Consider the following 15,184-nt stretch of genomic DNA (forward strand, 5'->3'; position numbering starts at 1 on the left):
CGGCAGCGTTGGTGGTGGTGGTGGCGCAAAGTAGGAGGCTCGCCTGCGTGTTTCGGCAGCACCGGAGCGGAGCGTTTTGTTATTCCGCCGGCATGTCTGGTCAGGGGAATTAGTCGGTGGCCCCCCTCTCTCTCTCTCTGGTGCCTGCGCGGTAGCTTCATGGAGGAGCCATTGCTCTGGGTTGATCTCCTCTCCCAGACTCCATTAGCGACACAGAGAAGCTGCCATAGCCGCTGGTCCAGCCACACACACACACACACACCTACTCACTCACCATGAAAGCCATGTCCAGTGCTTTCCTATCCCCCTCCTCCTCCTCCCAGCTTCTAGAGAAAGAAACCTTATCAGCTAGCGATTTTTGGACTCCGTTCTCCACAGCGTTGGAGTTAGATATCTCTAAGATAACCCACAGTTTGGTTCTACCTATATTATGTTCTAAGGTTTTTTTATTTCCTGGGTGATTATTGCTTCAGTGTTACCAGCTTGACTGCTTGGAGGTGCTGTTTTGCTTGTCACTGGTCTCAAGTCAGGTATGTCACACAAAGTAGGGCTTCACCATAAAATGGAGGAAGGAAAGATGAGTCTCCAAGGAGAGCCCCTGGAGTCAGACAGGCAGGCAGAACAAAGGTTGTGTTCAGAATGAGCTCATCCACCTTTTCTTCTTCCTCCTCCTTCTGCTGCTTTTTTCAGCTCTGAAGTTTTAGCTTGCTGAAAGGGAAGCAGGAGAAGTTTAAAAGTGGCGGTGCGTTCAAGGTGTTAACTCCCATGAGAATTTTGCTTTCGCTTACATGCTTACAGATAGTCTAGATCTTCAGGTTTGAAGATCTACCAGGGTTTTAAAAAGTTAATGTTTCAAAACCACTGAAATGCTACACCGTTTTGTTTCTCTTTTTCAAACTAATTTTAATGAGATCCAAGGCAAATAGCTGGACATTGCTGGAGTGAATGGAATTGTGGTGCATGGAGTAGCATATCACCTCAATGACCTGCACACTACCAGCCAGCTGGCTGAAAGAGGACTACTGCATTTCCTGGGTGCTGGTCATGTCACCCCTTTGCTCTTAAAGTAAATACTATTTATTCCCTGAGAGAAATTATTTTATCATAATAGTATCTAGCAAACAAATTGTTGCACTTTTTAAAATTATAATTATAATCTATTAATATTAAATGACAAAAGTAATGCAATGGTTAAAGTGCATTCTTTGTTTATGGCTTAGCAAATATAACACGGAGAGACAAAATGTCAATTTGAAGGAACAAATTGGGGAAAGAAGAAAACTGGTTAAGATCTACACTTTTCTTTATTTATAGGAAATAAACATTTATTCAGTTAGTAATTATTTTTGGATGCAATGTATTGGAAACTATTAAGTAAAAATGTGGAGTACTCCTAGTGGCAACACCGTTTTATGTCTGTTAAACTGGCTGGTTTGGCTACTGCAACAGACAGCCTGACCAATCAGCTAATATTAGCTTCTAATAGCCTGTTATGAGTGCAGAGCTGGACAGCAAACTTGAAAACAGCTAATTTACTGCTTTTAACTTAAAATTATATAATTATTGTTTATCCAAATAACACAAGCCAAATGACTATTCAAATATGTATAATGGAATAGTCAATGCACTATTTGTGGTAGGATTAACTGTTGCTCTTTCTGTCTATCAATGGCACTTTTGTCCCGTATAACGTTTTAAAGTGCTTTAAAAATAAAGCTAGATTTTATTGAATTTAACTTTTAAAGTAAAAGCAATTAAGTTATTACATGTTTTCACTTAAAAATTACACTCACAAGTACAATAATACTTTGATGGTTGATCATTTTCTCAGTTATCATATTGTGAGAATCTTATACCAGGTTGTGGAAACAAGCTTGCCTGGTATAACATTGGAAGAACTTCAGTAAAAATATTAATACAATTCCCTAACACAGTGGATCTCAAACTTTTTCTAAAAACTGCCACGGCAGGAAACTGTCCTCTTACTACAATACAGTCACATGTTTTAGTATTGGGTATTATTTGTGCGCTTTTCCCAAAATGGCTGCCTTGGATATAAAACTGAGTGGTAGCTGCAGTTAAATTTTTTTAATTTTAAATATCAGTCACCTTATATGATGCAATCTCCTGCCATAAATATGTCGTTATTGTGTAAAGCATACATAAATGTACATTGCAGGCATATATTGCTAATTGTAGTTCATTTGGTCACTGATTATATTAATTTGAATATCCTATAGTTTTCTTATTTAACTGGAACACATTAGTTTAGGTTTGACGTCATTTCTAGGTGCCAGTTCATAATTTAGTGTTAAATGGATCTACTTTATGTTTCTATTAAGTTTGTACAAGGACATCTTCATATTTCTTCCTCTACTCTTGCTATATGATGTTTTGATGAAGCAACAATCAATATGCTTGGACAGCTCATCTTTTTGGCTGTTGGCATTATATCCCAAATCTTTTGTTTTCAATTATCTAGCACATTACTCTTTCAAACCGACTTTTTAATACCACTGAGAGCAGCCCAACCTGCACCAGCGCTGCTTGTCGAACACTTTCAGAACCGTGACTCTATCTACAGGTGGACATGGGGATACGATAGAATTTTTAATAGCAGAACAATGCCATTTTTTGTTTTTTGGTCTTGCAGGTAGTTAAGGTATCGACACGCACGCATGCACGCTCTTCTGTTTCTGTGTGTGTGCGTGAGTGAAGCAACGGCTTTTGCAGGCGGTTTCTTGTAGGAAATTCTAATGATGATTCTTGCTTTGTTTTTGATCCGTTTCCAGGTTGCCCCATCGGGCACTCTTTAGCGGTTTTCATTAAAATAAAAGCAGATCGTTACAACTTATGATAGCTTGGACTCGAGGGAGTGGAGATCTGGGCTGCACATGTTCATGTTATTACATAATTACTCGTATTGATGTGGGTTTTGAGCCATTTAGAGATTAGGTGTCATGCATGAACATGCTCTGTATTATCTGCTCAGCCTTAGGTGACTTTGTGTGCATAATAGACTGAAGGTGTCCAGCCTGCCTGGAGATTGAAAGGAGTGTGCGTGTGTGTGTTCTGCAGCTTTCCTAGCCACTGTGTGAAATCTTGCTGACAAGAAGCCTGTGAGCTTGACACGGTGTGCTGCGACAAGGCTGGGGCTGGGAAGAGCAATCAAAATGGTGGCCACGCTCCTTCTCTCCCCACCTCGGTAGGGCAGACAAGTTCTCGAGGAGGAGCCGATAGAGGACGAGCAGGCGAGAATCTGCTGTTGTAGACACATTCATCTGGCAAGACAGGCTGGCTGCGGCGGATCTAGTCTGCTAGAAGTTGCTGCAAATGAGCTTGGGGATTGCATGCTCAAGGGGTGATTAAGGTCTTTTGGTGGAGGAAGCTTCAGCGTCCACACAGATAACTCATGCTCTGAGTTTGCACTTCCAGCTCAAGCTTCAACTTTCACATGTCTGCAACACATTCCTTATCTGTTTTTTTTTTTTTCTCCACAAACAGTCGATTGATAGGACTCCACCTTTGGGTTGCAGAGTCTTTCGAACGCCTAAAGTCTGTTGGCTTGCTGTGTCGGTTTTATAGCATAATAGACAAACATCTCACCACGCATTTCATATTAAGAATAGGAAGCACCATTTTGTTCTAAATGTCAATCGTTTAATCAATAATCTGATAATCAGAAACTGACGCAAAAGACCATAAAGCTAATAATTGCCAATAAGCTGATAATTTCTTTTATTTGGCCATCTGTAATTAAAGCCTCTTAATGTTCATGTGGAAACTTTGCTTTCACTTTTCACCCAGTTTGTTTTAAAATCATTATTCACACCATAAGCTAAAGTTAAACTCATTTAATGTTCTTGACTTTATAATTTTGCACTTGTCCAAAAAATAACTTTTTTTTTTACTAACAATGTTAGATTCAGAATAAATATTGAAATGTTTTCATTCGACAAATAGGACAATAATCCTAAAGTTCTATATAAAAGGTAACGGGACTTTTGAATACTTTTGAACTCTCATCTAAAATGGGATTTGGATCATGCATTAAAAGGATCTGGTTTAAATATTTACACCAGAACGATGATAGTGATTACGACACTGATTTGGCATTATGGTCACAATAAGTAATCGACATAATCAAAGTTAGTGATGAGGTGTTTTACGTAAAATGAAATAAAAGACATAAATACAGAGTAAGGGGGAAAAATTGAAGTACGTCCTTTGGTGAACCCTTAATGGCTCCCTCCTTAAGAGCAGACTGTTTTCTTTTTGTTTCTTTCTATATTTCCTCTGCATGTAACTCCAATAGTCTATAGTCATACCTAAGCTCTGAATTTTATTAGAGATAAATATTTTATACTTTTTTTTTTTTTTTTACATTTCATCAAATTAGGTTTAAACTTGTTAGTTAAGGATGTTTTTTTTATGGATAATTGTGATTTACGTTTGAGGCCTACATTAACCCAAAAATCAACTTCCCTTTCTTAATACTGCAAGTTTTATTTATTCTATAACTTTAGCAAGTTAAATATAACTTACTAAATTTAAGTGAAATAGGTGTTTCTGAACTCTGGTGTGTGATGCTAGTACAGAATCCAGTTTACATAGAAAATGTTACTGATTATATGGTTTGCCAGCCTTTAACATCTCTTTTCACAATCCAAATTTTCTAAATATAAATGTTTCACATGATGGAGCTGGTTGTGGATAACGTAAGAACACATTGATTATAATTGCATAACTATGGCTATCTAGGGAATTTATTTTCAATCCTACTTACTGTGTCTTAAGTAGGTAGAGATGCACATCAGTCTTCCTCCTTTACTTTTTAAAAAATCTGACAGGTGATTTTGCTTTCTTTTTAATTTATTTTTCTTTTAAATTGTCAGAACTGTAAGATTTAGAAGATAAATTGTACCAAAGCTCTTGGTTTTGTTGCATCTCAAGCATATTGTTAGAATAGAATTTTTTCATATTTTTAAATCGTTTGACCTTCTGATCTGTGAAAATGACCAGATTGCTGCATCTCTATTCAGTAGTTTTTGCAGGTGTTTTTCACTTCATATTACAACCTGAACTCCTTTGCTGGAGCAACAAAAGAATGCAAGCTTCTCATTTATCAACAAAAAAAATGATGGAGAAGCAATGAATGGAAAAAAATGTCCAACAATTTTGGGCTTTCTATTCAATTCATGACTTTTTGTATATCGCTTAAAGATCTTGCAGCAGCCATTTACCTGAAGTGAAGGAGCTGAGTGCCTCTTCACAGCAGCTCATAACTAACATTTATGAACGATTGTCCAAATCTGTGATCTATTTTAGTAGCTCGATTGCCCCGATATAAATTAACACCAAAACTCAGCATTGAGGTGATGGAGCAGAGGCCAAAAATGCAAAAGCCATTGCGTTTGTGAGGTGTTTTAATCGTTTTTAACTGGTAAAGCAGAGGATCAAACAGCCACAAAGACCTCTGTGATGGTTTGAATGCTGGAAGGAAGTGGTCATGAAGCTCATCAGTCACCCGTTTCTCTATCTTTCTGCTCTTTACCTCCTCCTTTCTTTCTCACACGTACACAACGTCTCCCCTCCTCCTCCCGTTGTTCTGACCTCACTCATTCACTTACTCACACTGCATGATGCACTCCTCCATTCTTCTCTACCTGGGGCAGTGAAGGAGGCCAGGAGAGACGGACAAAAGCAAATTGAAATGCTCCAGTGAGCGCTTTCTTGACGTGATACATGGCACATGAGATGCAGCCCGGCCCTGCCTGCTGTTCCACTACCAACCAAAGCGCTGTCCAGATAAACACTGCAGCCAAATTTTGTTCCTTTTTGTCTCTTATGTTGTTAATTTTGAGGCTCTGAAGCCTCAGTCATTATTTGAGATTGTGTTCAAACTGCGATATGATTTGCAGTGTGATCTTTCTGCTGTGTAACTTTTGGCCTACTTAAAGACCTAAGTGCACCATCATGTCTGGGTTTTAGGTGGAACAAGGAAGTGGCTAAGTAGAGGTGTCATTCCAGTTTCTTTTGTCAGTTGCCACGTTACACTGCTGCAGAACTGGTTCCTCCTCTTTGCTTTCCATCTGAAGATCACAGTTTCACCGTGCTTCCCCTCCTGGAAGAAAGAAAAACGTGTTTGTATCTCAGGGAGGTTGTTTCCTCAACATATTTATACCTAAGGAGTAGATTTTTTTGGAGATCCTGATCTGAAATGACTGTGCAGATGTGACAGCGTGTCTTGTGAGATGAATGAGGAGTCCTATGGTTTCCAAATTCATCATGATTTAATGTCCTTCTGCAGTAGGACACAGTAAACCTACTCTGTCTGCCTCGAGCTGCCTGTGGTGGAGGGAGGAAAGGGAGAAAAAAAAAAACCCTCAGGCTTCTTTGGAGACGCCCGTTCCTTAGGCAGTGTGGTGCCTCTGGACAAGGCCTTCATTGAGCAGGAACAGGACTGGTCTTGTAGAGAGAGATCCACACTGGCTCAGCCTGTGAGACAACAGAGCTGTCCATCCACGATTAAATATTTAGAAACTCGGAAAGGAGGTCCCTGTGGTAAGTTAATATTGATGCGTCTCTCGTCTTTCTTTCCCTTCTCAAGCTTGTTGAGTTGCCTCAAGAGGTCAGTTTGGTAGAGCTAGAGAAGCAGAAGAACTAGCCCACCTCCTCTCATCTTCAATAAACTTTGAAGGTTTTTACTGCATTCTGATTGTAATCTGCTCTGAGTTTTTATTTTGAGCTATTTGGTTATTTTTTTTGTGGGGGGGTTACTGCTTCCCTTGTCCTCTGGGTGGTTACTCTGAAGTGCTCCGTCCTGATGAGCTTGTAACCTCACCCACCTCCTGTAACTGAAGTAACTGCCATGTCAGGCTTACAAGGAAGTCAGCATTGCAGTGTTTTCTGGCAGTTGTCCACTGAGTGCAACTCGCAAGAAACCCTTCAGTGCATCCTGCAGCTTTTTTTTTTTTTTGTCTGGTGATTTGTTTCTGGGGAAGAAATGCAGAGCCGGAGATGCCTTTTACTTTAAGTCAGTAGAGACATATTTGAAATAAAATGGGCTTAATGTTTGGAACCTTTGAGATAATGAAAGGTTCTTGGCACAAGTATTCATACCCCTTGAACTTAAGCCCTAAACCTCCCTGGTGAGTGCTTCTTGAAACCTTTTGTTACACTTATAGCTGCAAGTCTTTTAGGGTACTGAAATTATCACTCCTTGATTATCGTAAAATATCTCGAGCTCTGTCAGACTGGATAGAGAGCTTCAATTTTTACGTGTCGATCCAAATTGACCTTGATTCGTCTTCATATCAGATCGGAACAGCTTCCTTGTGTCTGCTGAAGAAAATCATTCCCACACAATGAAGCTACCAACACTGTGTTTCATAGTGAGAGTGGTACATTTAGAGTGAGAGTTTACAAGTAGGCAAGAAAATAGAAATGTTGTTTCCTCTGACCAGAACGCCTTCTGCTAGATAATTGCTGAGTTATCGGAATACTTCTCATTGGTTTCTTTCAATAATCACTTTCTTCTTGCTACTCTTCCATAAAGGCAAGGCCGGTTAAATGCAGATAAGTGGACAAAATATTGCCAGTGGATTCTACCTCCTGTAGCTCCTGTGGAGTTATTATGGCGGTCTTGACGTTTCTTCTCTAATTGTCAGTCATGTCCTGGTAGGTTTTTGCTGTTGTGCCATGCTGTTAACATTTTTAGATGACTGATCAAACAGCGCTCCATCATAATATTTAAACAACTTTTCAGCTATATTCCTGACACATCTGCTGTGTTCTTTGGTCTTCATGATGCTTGTTCTTCACTGATGTTTTCTATCTAGCCTCTTAGGCCTTCAGAGAACAGCTGTATTTAAACTGAGATGAAATTATGCACAGGTGGACTTTGTTTAAAAGTTAGTTCGACTTCAGAAGCTGATCGGTTGCAGAGGATTTTAGTCATGGAGATCAGATTAAAAGGGTTGAATACAGGCACACATTTTCCTAGCACTTCAATCTTTTGCTTTACTTAAATGTGGTGTATCTCAAAGATATACATTGAAGTTTGAGTGTGAAAAAATGCCAAATAGTTCAGGGGTTATGAATACTTTTGCGAGATGCTGCATCACGGTGGCATTTTGTGAGTAATCCATGGAGTTTGTTTGTGAAATGATGCAGAGCCTTAGAGATGGCAGCAGATTGATTTGTGTGATGAAGCCGTTTCCCTGGAGAAGCTGCTTTCCAAGGCTGCGTGGAATGTTGGGTTTCCTGGACTAATTGTCCTTGTGGAAAAGCACTTCCTGGTTTCTCTGTAAGGTCTGTCCTTGTCTCCTTGGTCGTGTTTGTTTAGCTCATGCACGAGCTGATGAGCTTCAATTTCAGGAGCTCTGACTCAGCTCTCCCGTCCGACAGTGGATATGGTCTGGTTGGACTTGCTTGTTGTTTTTTTGTTTTGTTTTGGGTTTTTTTTACCCTTTAGCCTACTTTTGTATGAAGTTTAATTTCTCAGAATTATTTTTTTAAAACCTTAAGTTAAGAAAGCTCTTGAGAAAACTAAAAATATCTGCCTACCTTCCATTGCAAAATAGTAAAAATAATCATGCCTGGAGCCATTAATTAAATTCTGCACTTAATCATTTTTGGAATATTTAATGATGTTGCAAAGGGTTGCCCTGAGATCCATCCCTCATACTATAAATTCTTTTTTCCCCCTCTCTCTGATTTTATTTGGTAACGCAAACATCTTATTTACACAAGCTTCCATGCATCATCTTAATGTTTTTTCGATGACAGGATTGCTGTAGGTTTTTAGAAGCGAGCTAACCAGACTTTGGATGCTGTCTTCAGCTTCTCTCATGGTATGCTGAGATCAAAACCACACATCTCACTTCTGCTTTCTGCGTCTCGGTCATGACAGCTTGCAGGAGGAACCGGCAGGAGGGGAAGCTGCTTGCTCAGGTCTGCGCTCTTAAAGCTAAACACTTCCATCTGTGTAACAGGATAGCAGAGGCGAGCAACTCCTCCACTCGGCTCGAGCAGGACGGTCAAAGACCTTGAGGAGCACAAAATGGCTGGCCGGCCATGCCACTAATACTCCAGCGCGATTGGCTGTGTCTCCTCGGCCGCTGCGGGGTCTGGCTGTGTGAAATGGAGTCCTCTGTGTGGAGCATTGGCCCAGCCTCGGCTCTGATGCAGAAGATAATTCTGTCAGCCTCGAGAGGGAGAGACGTGAGAGCAGCCAAGTGAGGTGACTATGCTAAGAGAAGGCTGAGCAGAAGACTTTCAGGTTACTGCTCACTAGACTTGCTTCCTCATTTAGTCTTGATTTGTGTTGGGAGCTATTTTCACTTGGTGCAATTGAAAAGGTTCAATTTATGTTATTTATTTCATTTTTGGTATCGTACCAAAAAATAAAGGGTGTTTCAGGGTCTTTGTTACCTAACCTTCACACATGGGAGGCTCTCACTCAGGGATTCTCCAGCTTGATGTTTTCTGAACATGTCAGCCCTGAAGGTCACATAAATAACTCTGAGAATCACATCCGAAAGCAGATGTAAAAGATCGTATTCTGACTGTATTTTTCTTGATAGTCTTCACCATGACAACCTGAAGACGGTAACAGTGCAGAAGATGGCCCTTAAATGCCTGCTTCTTCGTAATCTGCCCGGTCATTATCGTCTAAGCAAAAAGAGGCCAAATGTTGTCACCAAGTGCTCTGTGCTGCAGTCGTCCCTCTTTTCAGAAGGAACATTCAGAGCCCTTTGCTGAGCACAAAGGCTACCCTTGGAGCAAGGTTACTTGTTCCATGATGGCCGGCTTCTTTCTCCCTCTCTCTCTCTCTTTTTTCTTTCCCCCAGTGCAGCTTGAGACAGAAATGTGGAAAAAGAGAGCTGGAAATATTGGGAAAAGAAAATGTCTTGTGTTGTAATGAAGGACTGAAAAAAAAAAAGAGCAAGTTCACTGATCTCACTGCATGTGTGATGCCAGGTAACCATCTGCCACGGATAAAGAGCTCAACACACAAGGTGTGTCTTATCTGGTGAACTTCAATACATAGTGTGCTTTTAACACTTTTAATGTCACGATTGGTGCAGAAAAAGAAAATTACGTATGGGACAAAGTTTAGATTTCTATCCTTTATTTATTAAGAAGTTTTCTAAAAGGTAAAAATTTCTTTAAAAAGTTACATTTATCTATAAATTGCATCATCATATCTGGTCTTTAACCTTTTAACTTTATTGACTGAGAGCCTAAAAACGAAGGAACAGTCATTAAAAGAATAAGTCGTTTCACAGCTTTACAACATAAATCCTGCATTAAACAGGACCTGTGGTTCTTAAAACTGGGTCTGTTTTGCAAAAACACCTGCTATTTTGAACAATAAAATTACCACAATAACATAGTGATTTGTAAGGAAATTGTACAACTGTGTTGTACAGCATCTGTAGGGCAGTTGTGCTTTTTTTTTATAACACTATACACTATTGTTACACTAATTAAACCACAGCCATATTGTCAAGACATCTTTAAATATCTCACCTACAGAACCCGGTCTTCTTCCATATGCTGCCGTTGTCACTAAAGAAGCGAATAAACTTTTAGCAGTTTAGATGTGCAGTCTATTTTTATTCAGAGGTGAAAATGTCCCAATTTTAAAGTTGGGGAGAAGTAAAAAATTCACATTAAGCAGAGATTCCATATGGGAGAGATGGAGGCCATCCTCAAGAATCTAATATGGCGGCCGTGTGCTTACGACTTTGTGAGATCAGCACTAATAAATTATTTATTTGCATTTCTAGTAATTTGTTTCTCACTCTTTTATGTGTCTTTTTTTAATGTATTGTACAGCTTATTTATTTATTTTATGTGTGAAATGCAGAGACTTGCATTGCTGTTGGCTGCTGCTGCTAATCGTTGTTAGCCTGGTCATTGAGTAAAATAACTGACTTATCCTACTGGGCACTGTGTTTGAACAAATGATGACTTTGGTTGTTTGAGTTGCAGCTAACAGGGAATAGTCTCTGTGATGCAGCTTATGGACCAATCGTGCAAAGCTTCCATCCTATTTAATATGAATAATTTGATAATTGAAACATTTGTCACTACAATGACTACGACTGACGAAGCTTTGGTTTTGTCTGAGGTTTAATATTTTGAAGGACTCTAATCATTTCAAAAACTCCTTCCAGTGAGGAAATTTAGTGCCAGATAATGGTTTCCTTTCAGTAAAAATGTCTCCATTAACACACAAACAAAAAAAAAACCTACCACCAGTAGCAATTTTTAAATCCTTGTTTAAGATTAATGGGTGTAGAATAACGGAGTTCTGATTTGCCAAATTTAAGTGTTGCAGATTGCGAAACCAGTCAATTCAGAACTCTTTCACTGCAGTATAGAAGATCCAGATGTTTCTGGGATGATGGCTGCATGATTCCAACCAGCAATCCATGTTTGAGGCACAGCTTTCTCCCTCCTCCCTTCCACCTTCCTTCTGTTTTTGATCTCAGGACTGGCTTGGAGCCCTCAGTCAGCCGGATGCTTTGAGGTTCAAAGATCAAAATGGCTCTGCTTGTTGTCCTCCATTACAGAGGTGGCATGTGTTCAGGCTGTTATGCATTAACTGAACCGACAGTGAGATTTTAAACTTTTTTTTTGTCTGCATTGGTTCTTTTAAAAGTCTAAATAAAGCTGCAAACTGTGCAGACAAGATGAGATGAGAACTTCTCTCATCTATCTGGAATATTTAAGTAAGCAATCCCTATCCTGCTAACATGAGCTGTTTCTCTCTCTTACTTTGAATGTGACACAAGTGAAGGTCAGGCAGGAGACAGATCAGCAAATCTTGCTGGACTGCAGTGTCTGAAAGGCTCTGCACATGTATTTATGGCTCCTCTAAGGCGGACTGGAATCATAGAGCAGATCTTCTGAGTGTTCACTAGAACCTTGTCAAAAGAACTTGATGTCACTATAGATACACAAAGTGAGCTTGGACAGGAAGAGAACAAAATAACACATTTTGAAGAATTTTGAAAAATCAATCAAAGCCCATAACTATTCCACAAACATGGTGACAAAAGAACAGAATGACAGAACGAAGGCCATGTCTACTTGAGGTCATCTCTCTATGATGGATGGTCCTATTAAGCAGAAGCTTTGAAGAAGAAGGGAAAAAAAACTACCAAGAGGCCCACAGCAAAGCTAAAAATAACTGAAGGTCTGTATGGTTGAATCTGTCTGCAGCTTGCACTTAGCTTGAGTTTTATGTGCTCTGCATACTTCTGAGCTTTCCTCAAGGCAACAACATAAAAGAGGTCTTCTGGCCATGAGGTCTATTTTAATGTTAATTTCTCCAAGCATCTGGTTAATTCCCAAGCTGGGAAGCAGAACTTGTGGCCTGATGAAATCAAGGTAGAAATCTTAATTTGTAAATGTGGAGCACTGGGACATGTAGTGCACAGCTGTTAAGTTGGAAGAGATTAAATTTCCTGACATTTGTATAGAGAATCAAAACAAGAAGGCCAAGAAAAAGTTGTGACTTCAACCTGGATTGTGAGAGTTTAGGAGCTGCTTGAGATTCCACAGATGCAGCTGCCTGTTGTAATATTTGATGAGTTTGTAATATTTGAAAGAGCACATGATTTTTCATACAAATGAATAATATGAAAATAATAATAAAACTTAAATCCATTGTATATTTATCTCAGGAGGAGTAGAACCTCTTTTTAAATCAGCTGAATAGTTTGTTTTCTAGCACCATAAACACCAAAAATCAACGGACTTGGTGTGGGAGCACAAACTTTCTAACCAAGGAACAAGCTGATGACCCTTTAGTGATGGTGAATGCTACATTTTGTGCTATGATATTTGATATGTTATATTTTTGAGTGCTTTGATTTATTTTCAAATTCAACCTGAATTGACCAATTCTCAAAATTAGCGTGATGATGAAATCTTTTTTATAACGCCTGGAAAATTAGTTAACTTTTGACCTCCTGCTATTATTACTATTTTTAAATATGCTTAAGACTTACATTTTGGGTTATTTTGGGCAGTATTTTAATAAAGTAGTTGCAATTATGCATTTTTTAAAAACACAAGTTTTTAAAGCTTCCAGTGTAAATTGAAGCTGATTGACATTTACAATTCTGTCCTAATTTGTAACCTACGCAGGCAATCTTGGCATATTTGAAAGTTATTCCATTCTTCTAAATAGAATTGTAATTGAATGACTCTTTTGGAAAATGTTAACACCATGTCTATTTTAAGTGACTAACTTTATACTGAAATATATGAATAAAGTTAACAAAGTAACACCTCAATGCAAAGCATTTCCATAGCAACAAAAACCGACTGGTTCAATTAAATTAATTGCTGCATAAAATAAATAAATAAATAAAATAAAAATAGAAAAGTTGAAAAAAAGCTCTTAGTACTCTGAATTGAGCAAAGATGGATTTCATTAGTTGAGCTGAACTTTTGACTCATGGGAGGAGGCATGTACCAGATCTGATTTCACAAATGGTGTGGTTTTGCTTCATGATGGACCTGCGTTTTTGATGTGGAAGTAATTGATGACTGTCTCTAGTCAAATGCTCTATGTTGGGCAGAGGTTGACCTACTTTCTAGAATGCCATAAGCCTTGAGAGAAGTGTCTATCTCCAGATTATTGCTTGAGGTTTTTAAAGAGGTGGCCGGTTTTTATTTTTGGATCATTTTGTTGTCTCTGCCATGATGTAAAGACACTTTGGACTCTCCAGAGCTGGTTGGTCTACTCTGGTCAGGGCCTGAAATTCATAGTTGATTTGCTGGTTTACAAAGTTTTGCTTACACTTATTAGTTATCCTTCCTAATATGCTGGGGGTTTTTTACCAATCAAAAATGACCTCATTTAATGGAATTATGCTTGGTGTTTAGAAATTTCATACCCTTCCCATCGTTTTTATTTCATTTGAGGAGCCGTCTGATGAATGTTATGACAAAATGTTCATAGAGAGCATTATTGATTCCTCACATCTCTTCTGAAATGTGCCCCTCTCATTGATCGGGCAGGTGGGATCGATGTTTCATCTCTCTGTATTCAGACTTCCGCAAATGAGCCGCACCATGTGATCACATCATTTTTGGAAAGAGCTCTGCTCAGGCAGAGAGGAATGAGGTCAGCATCCATCTATCTGGTCTTTATCACACAAGATCTGTAATGCTGTTGTAATATGGCAGATATTCTTGTCAAGAATTCACAAACAAGATATCTATATAGATTATAGATATCGTGTTAAGTATTATAGTTTGGTAAAGTATTTCATTTTTATCACACTGTTTTGTCAGTACCTAAAAATCAAGACTTTGCAAGCCAGCTCATAAATGTGTTTTTATGAATATTCATTAGGCATTTTCTCCCTTAAGTTCAACTGTTGAATTATCCTCCATCACAAAATAATTGCTTATTGAATCCCAATCAGTTCTGCATCAGAATATTAACTCAAAAGTCCACACATTGGTTATTGTATCTTCATCAGCAAGAAGAAAACAAGTCCTGCAACAGATGGTCTTGCACACTTCCCGGTCCCTTCCCCCAGCCCATCCAGATCTGGATCTGAACAACATTCAGTCAGTCCAGGATTATGAAGTGATTTAAATCTTCTGAATCAACCTAAATACAGAAGAACCTCCTGAAGGTTTTAAACTGCTGTTTCTAATCTCAGCTGTTCGCACGCAAAATATTCAGATTGAGACTTAAAAAAAAAAAGGTTTTTGATTGAAATTTGAATATTTGTGTATGTATAAAATAATTCAGCCCAAAACTATTCACACTCTGGCAGATTTAGACTTAAAATCATCAATCAGAAAGGAAGGTTTCTGAAAGGAATGGGTCAAGCGTCTCTCAAAAGATAAAGCAATGTGAAAGGATTAGTAATTTCAGATAATTTTTTTTTTAAACACTTTATTAAAAATGTAATTCCTACAATTATCTACATCCTTCTCAGTAATGGACTTTTTTTAGTAGTACAACTTTTCTTATGATAGCTAAACTGCTTATTGCATGTTTTCAAGGACTATTTCCAGGATTTATCTTGGGTGGTGAGTTCCAAGTTTTTTGAAGTTAGAAGACCTTCTTATCATCACACTATTCATCACCCTAATCTCCTATTCTCTTAACATTCAAGTTATGACTCAGGCTGGACCACTT

General features: G+C 38.7%; 1 protein-coding gene across 5 annotated transcripts in view; it reads left to right on the top strand.

The window, feature by feature from the left end:
• The window catches only part of znf462 (zinc finger protein 462), a 57,330-nt gene that overhangs the window by 4,765 nt on the left and 37,381 nt on the right, over positions 1–15,184 (top strand). Inside the window, exon 1 of one of the 5 annotated variants that reach the window (XM_028024729.1) lies at positions 9,041–9,244. The exons of the other annotated variants lie outside the window; for them this stretch is intronic. The gene's annotated coding sequence lies outside the window, so the exon portion shown is untranslated. Of the gene's footprint in view, positions 1–9,040; positions 9,245–15,184 lie in introns of those variants that run through there. 5 annotated transcript variants of the gene reach the window in all.

The sequence above is a fragment of the Xiphophorus couchianus genome, chromosome 8 (assembly GCF_001444195.1).
Source record: "Xiphophorus couchianus chromosome 8, X_couchianus-1.0, whole genome shotgun sequence".
Lineage (NCBI taxonomy): Eukaryota > Metazoa > Chordata > Actinopteri > Cyprinodontiformes > Poeciliidae > Xiphophorus > Xiphophorus couchianus.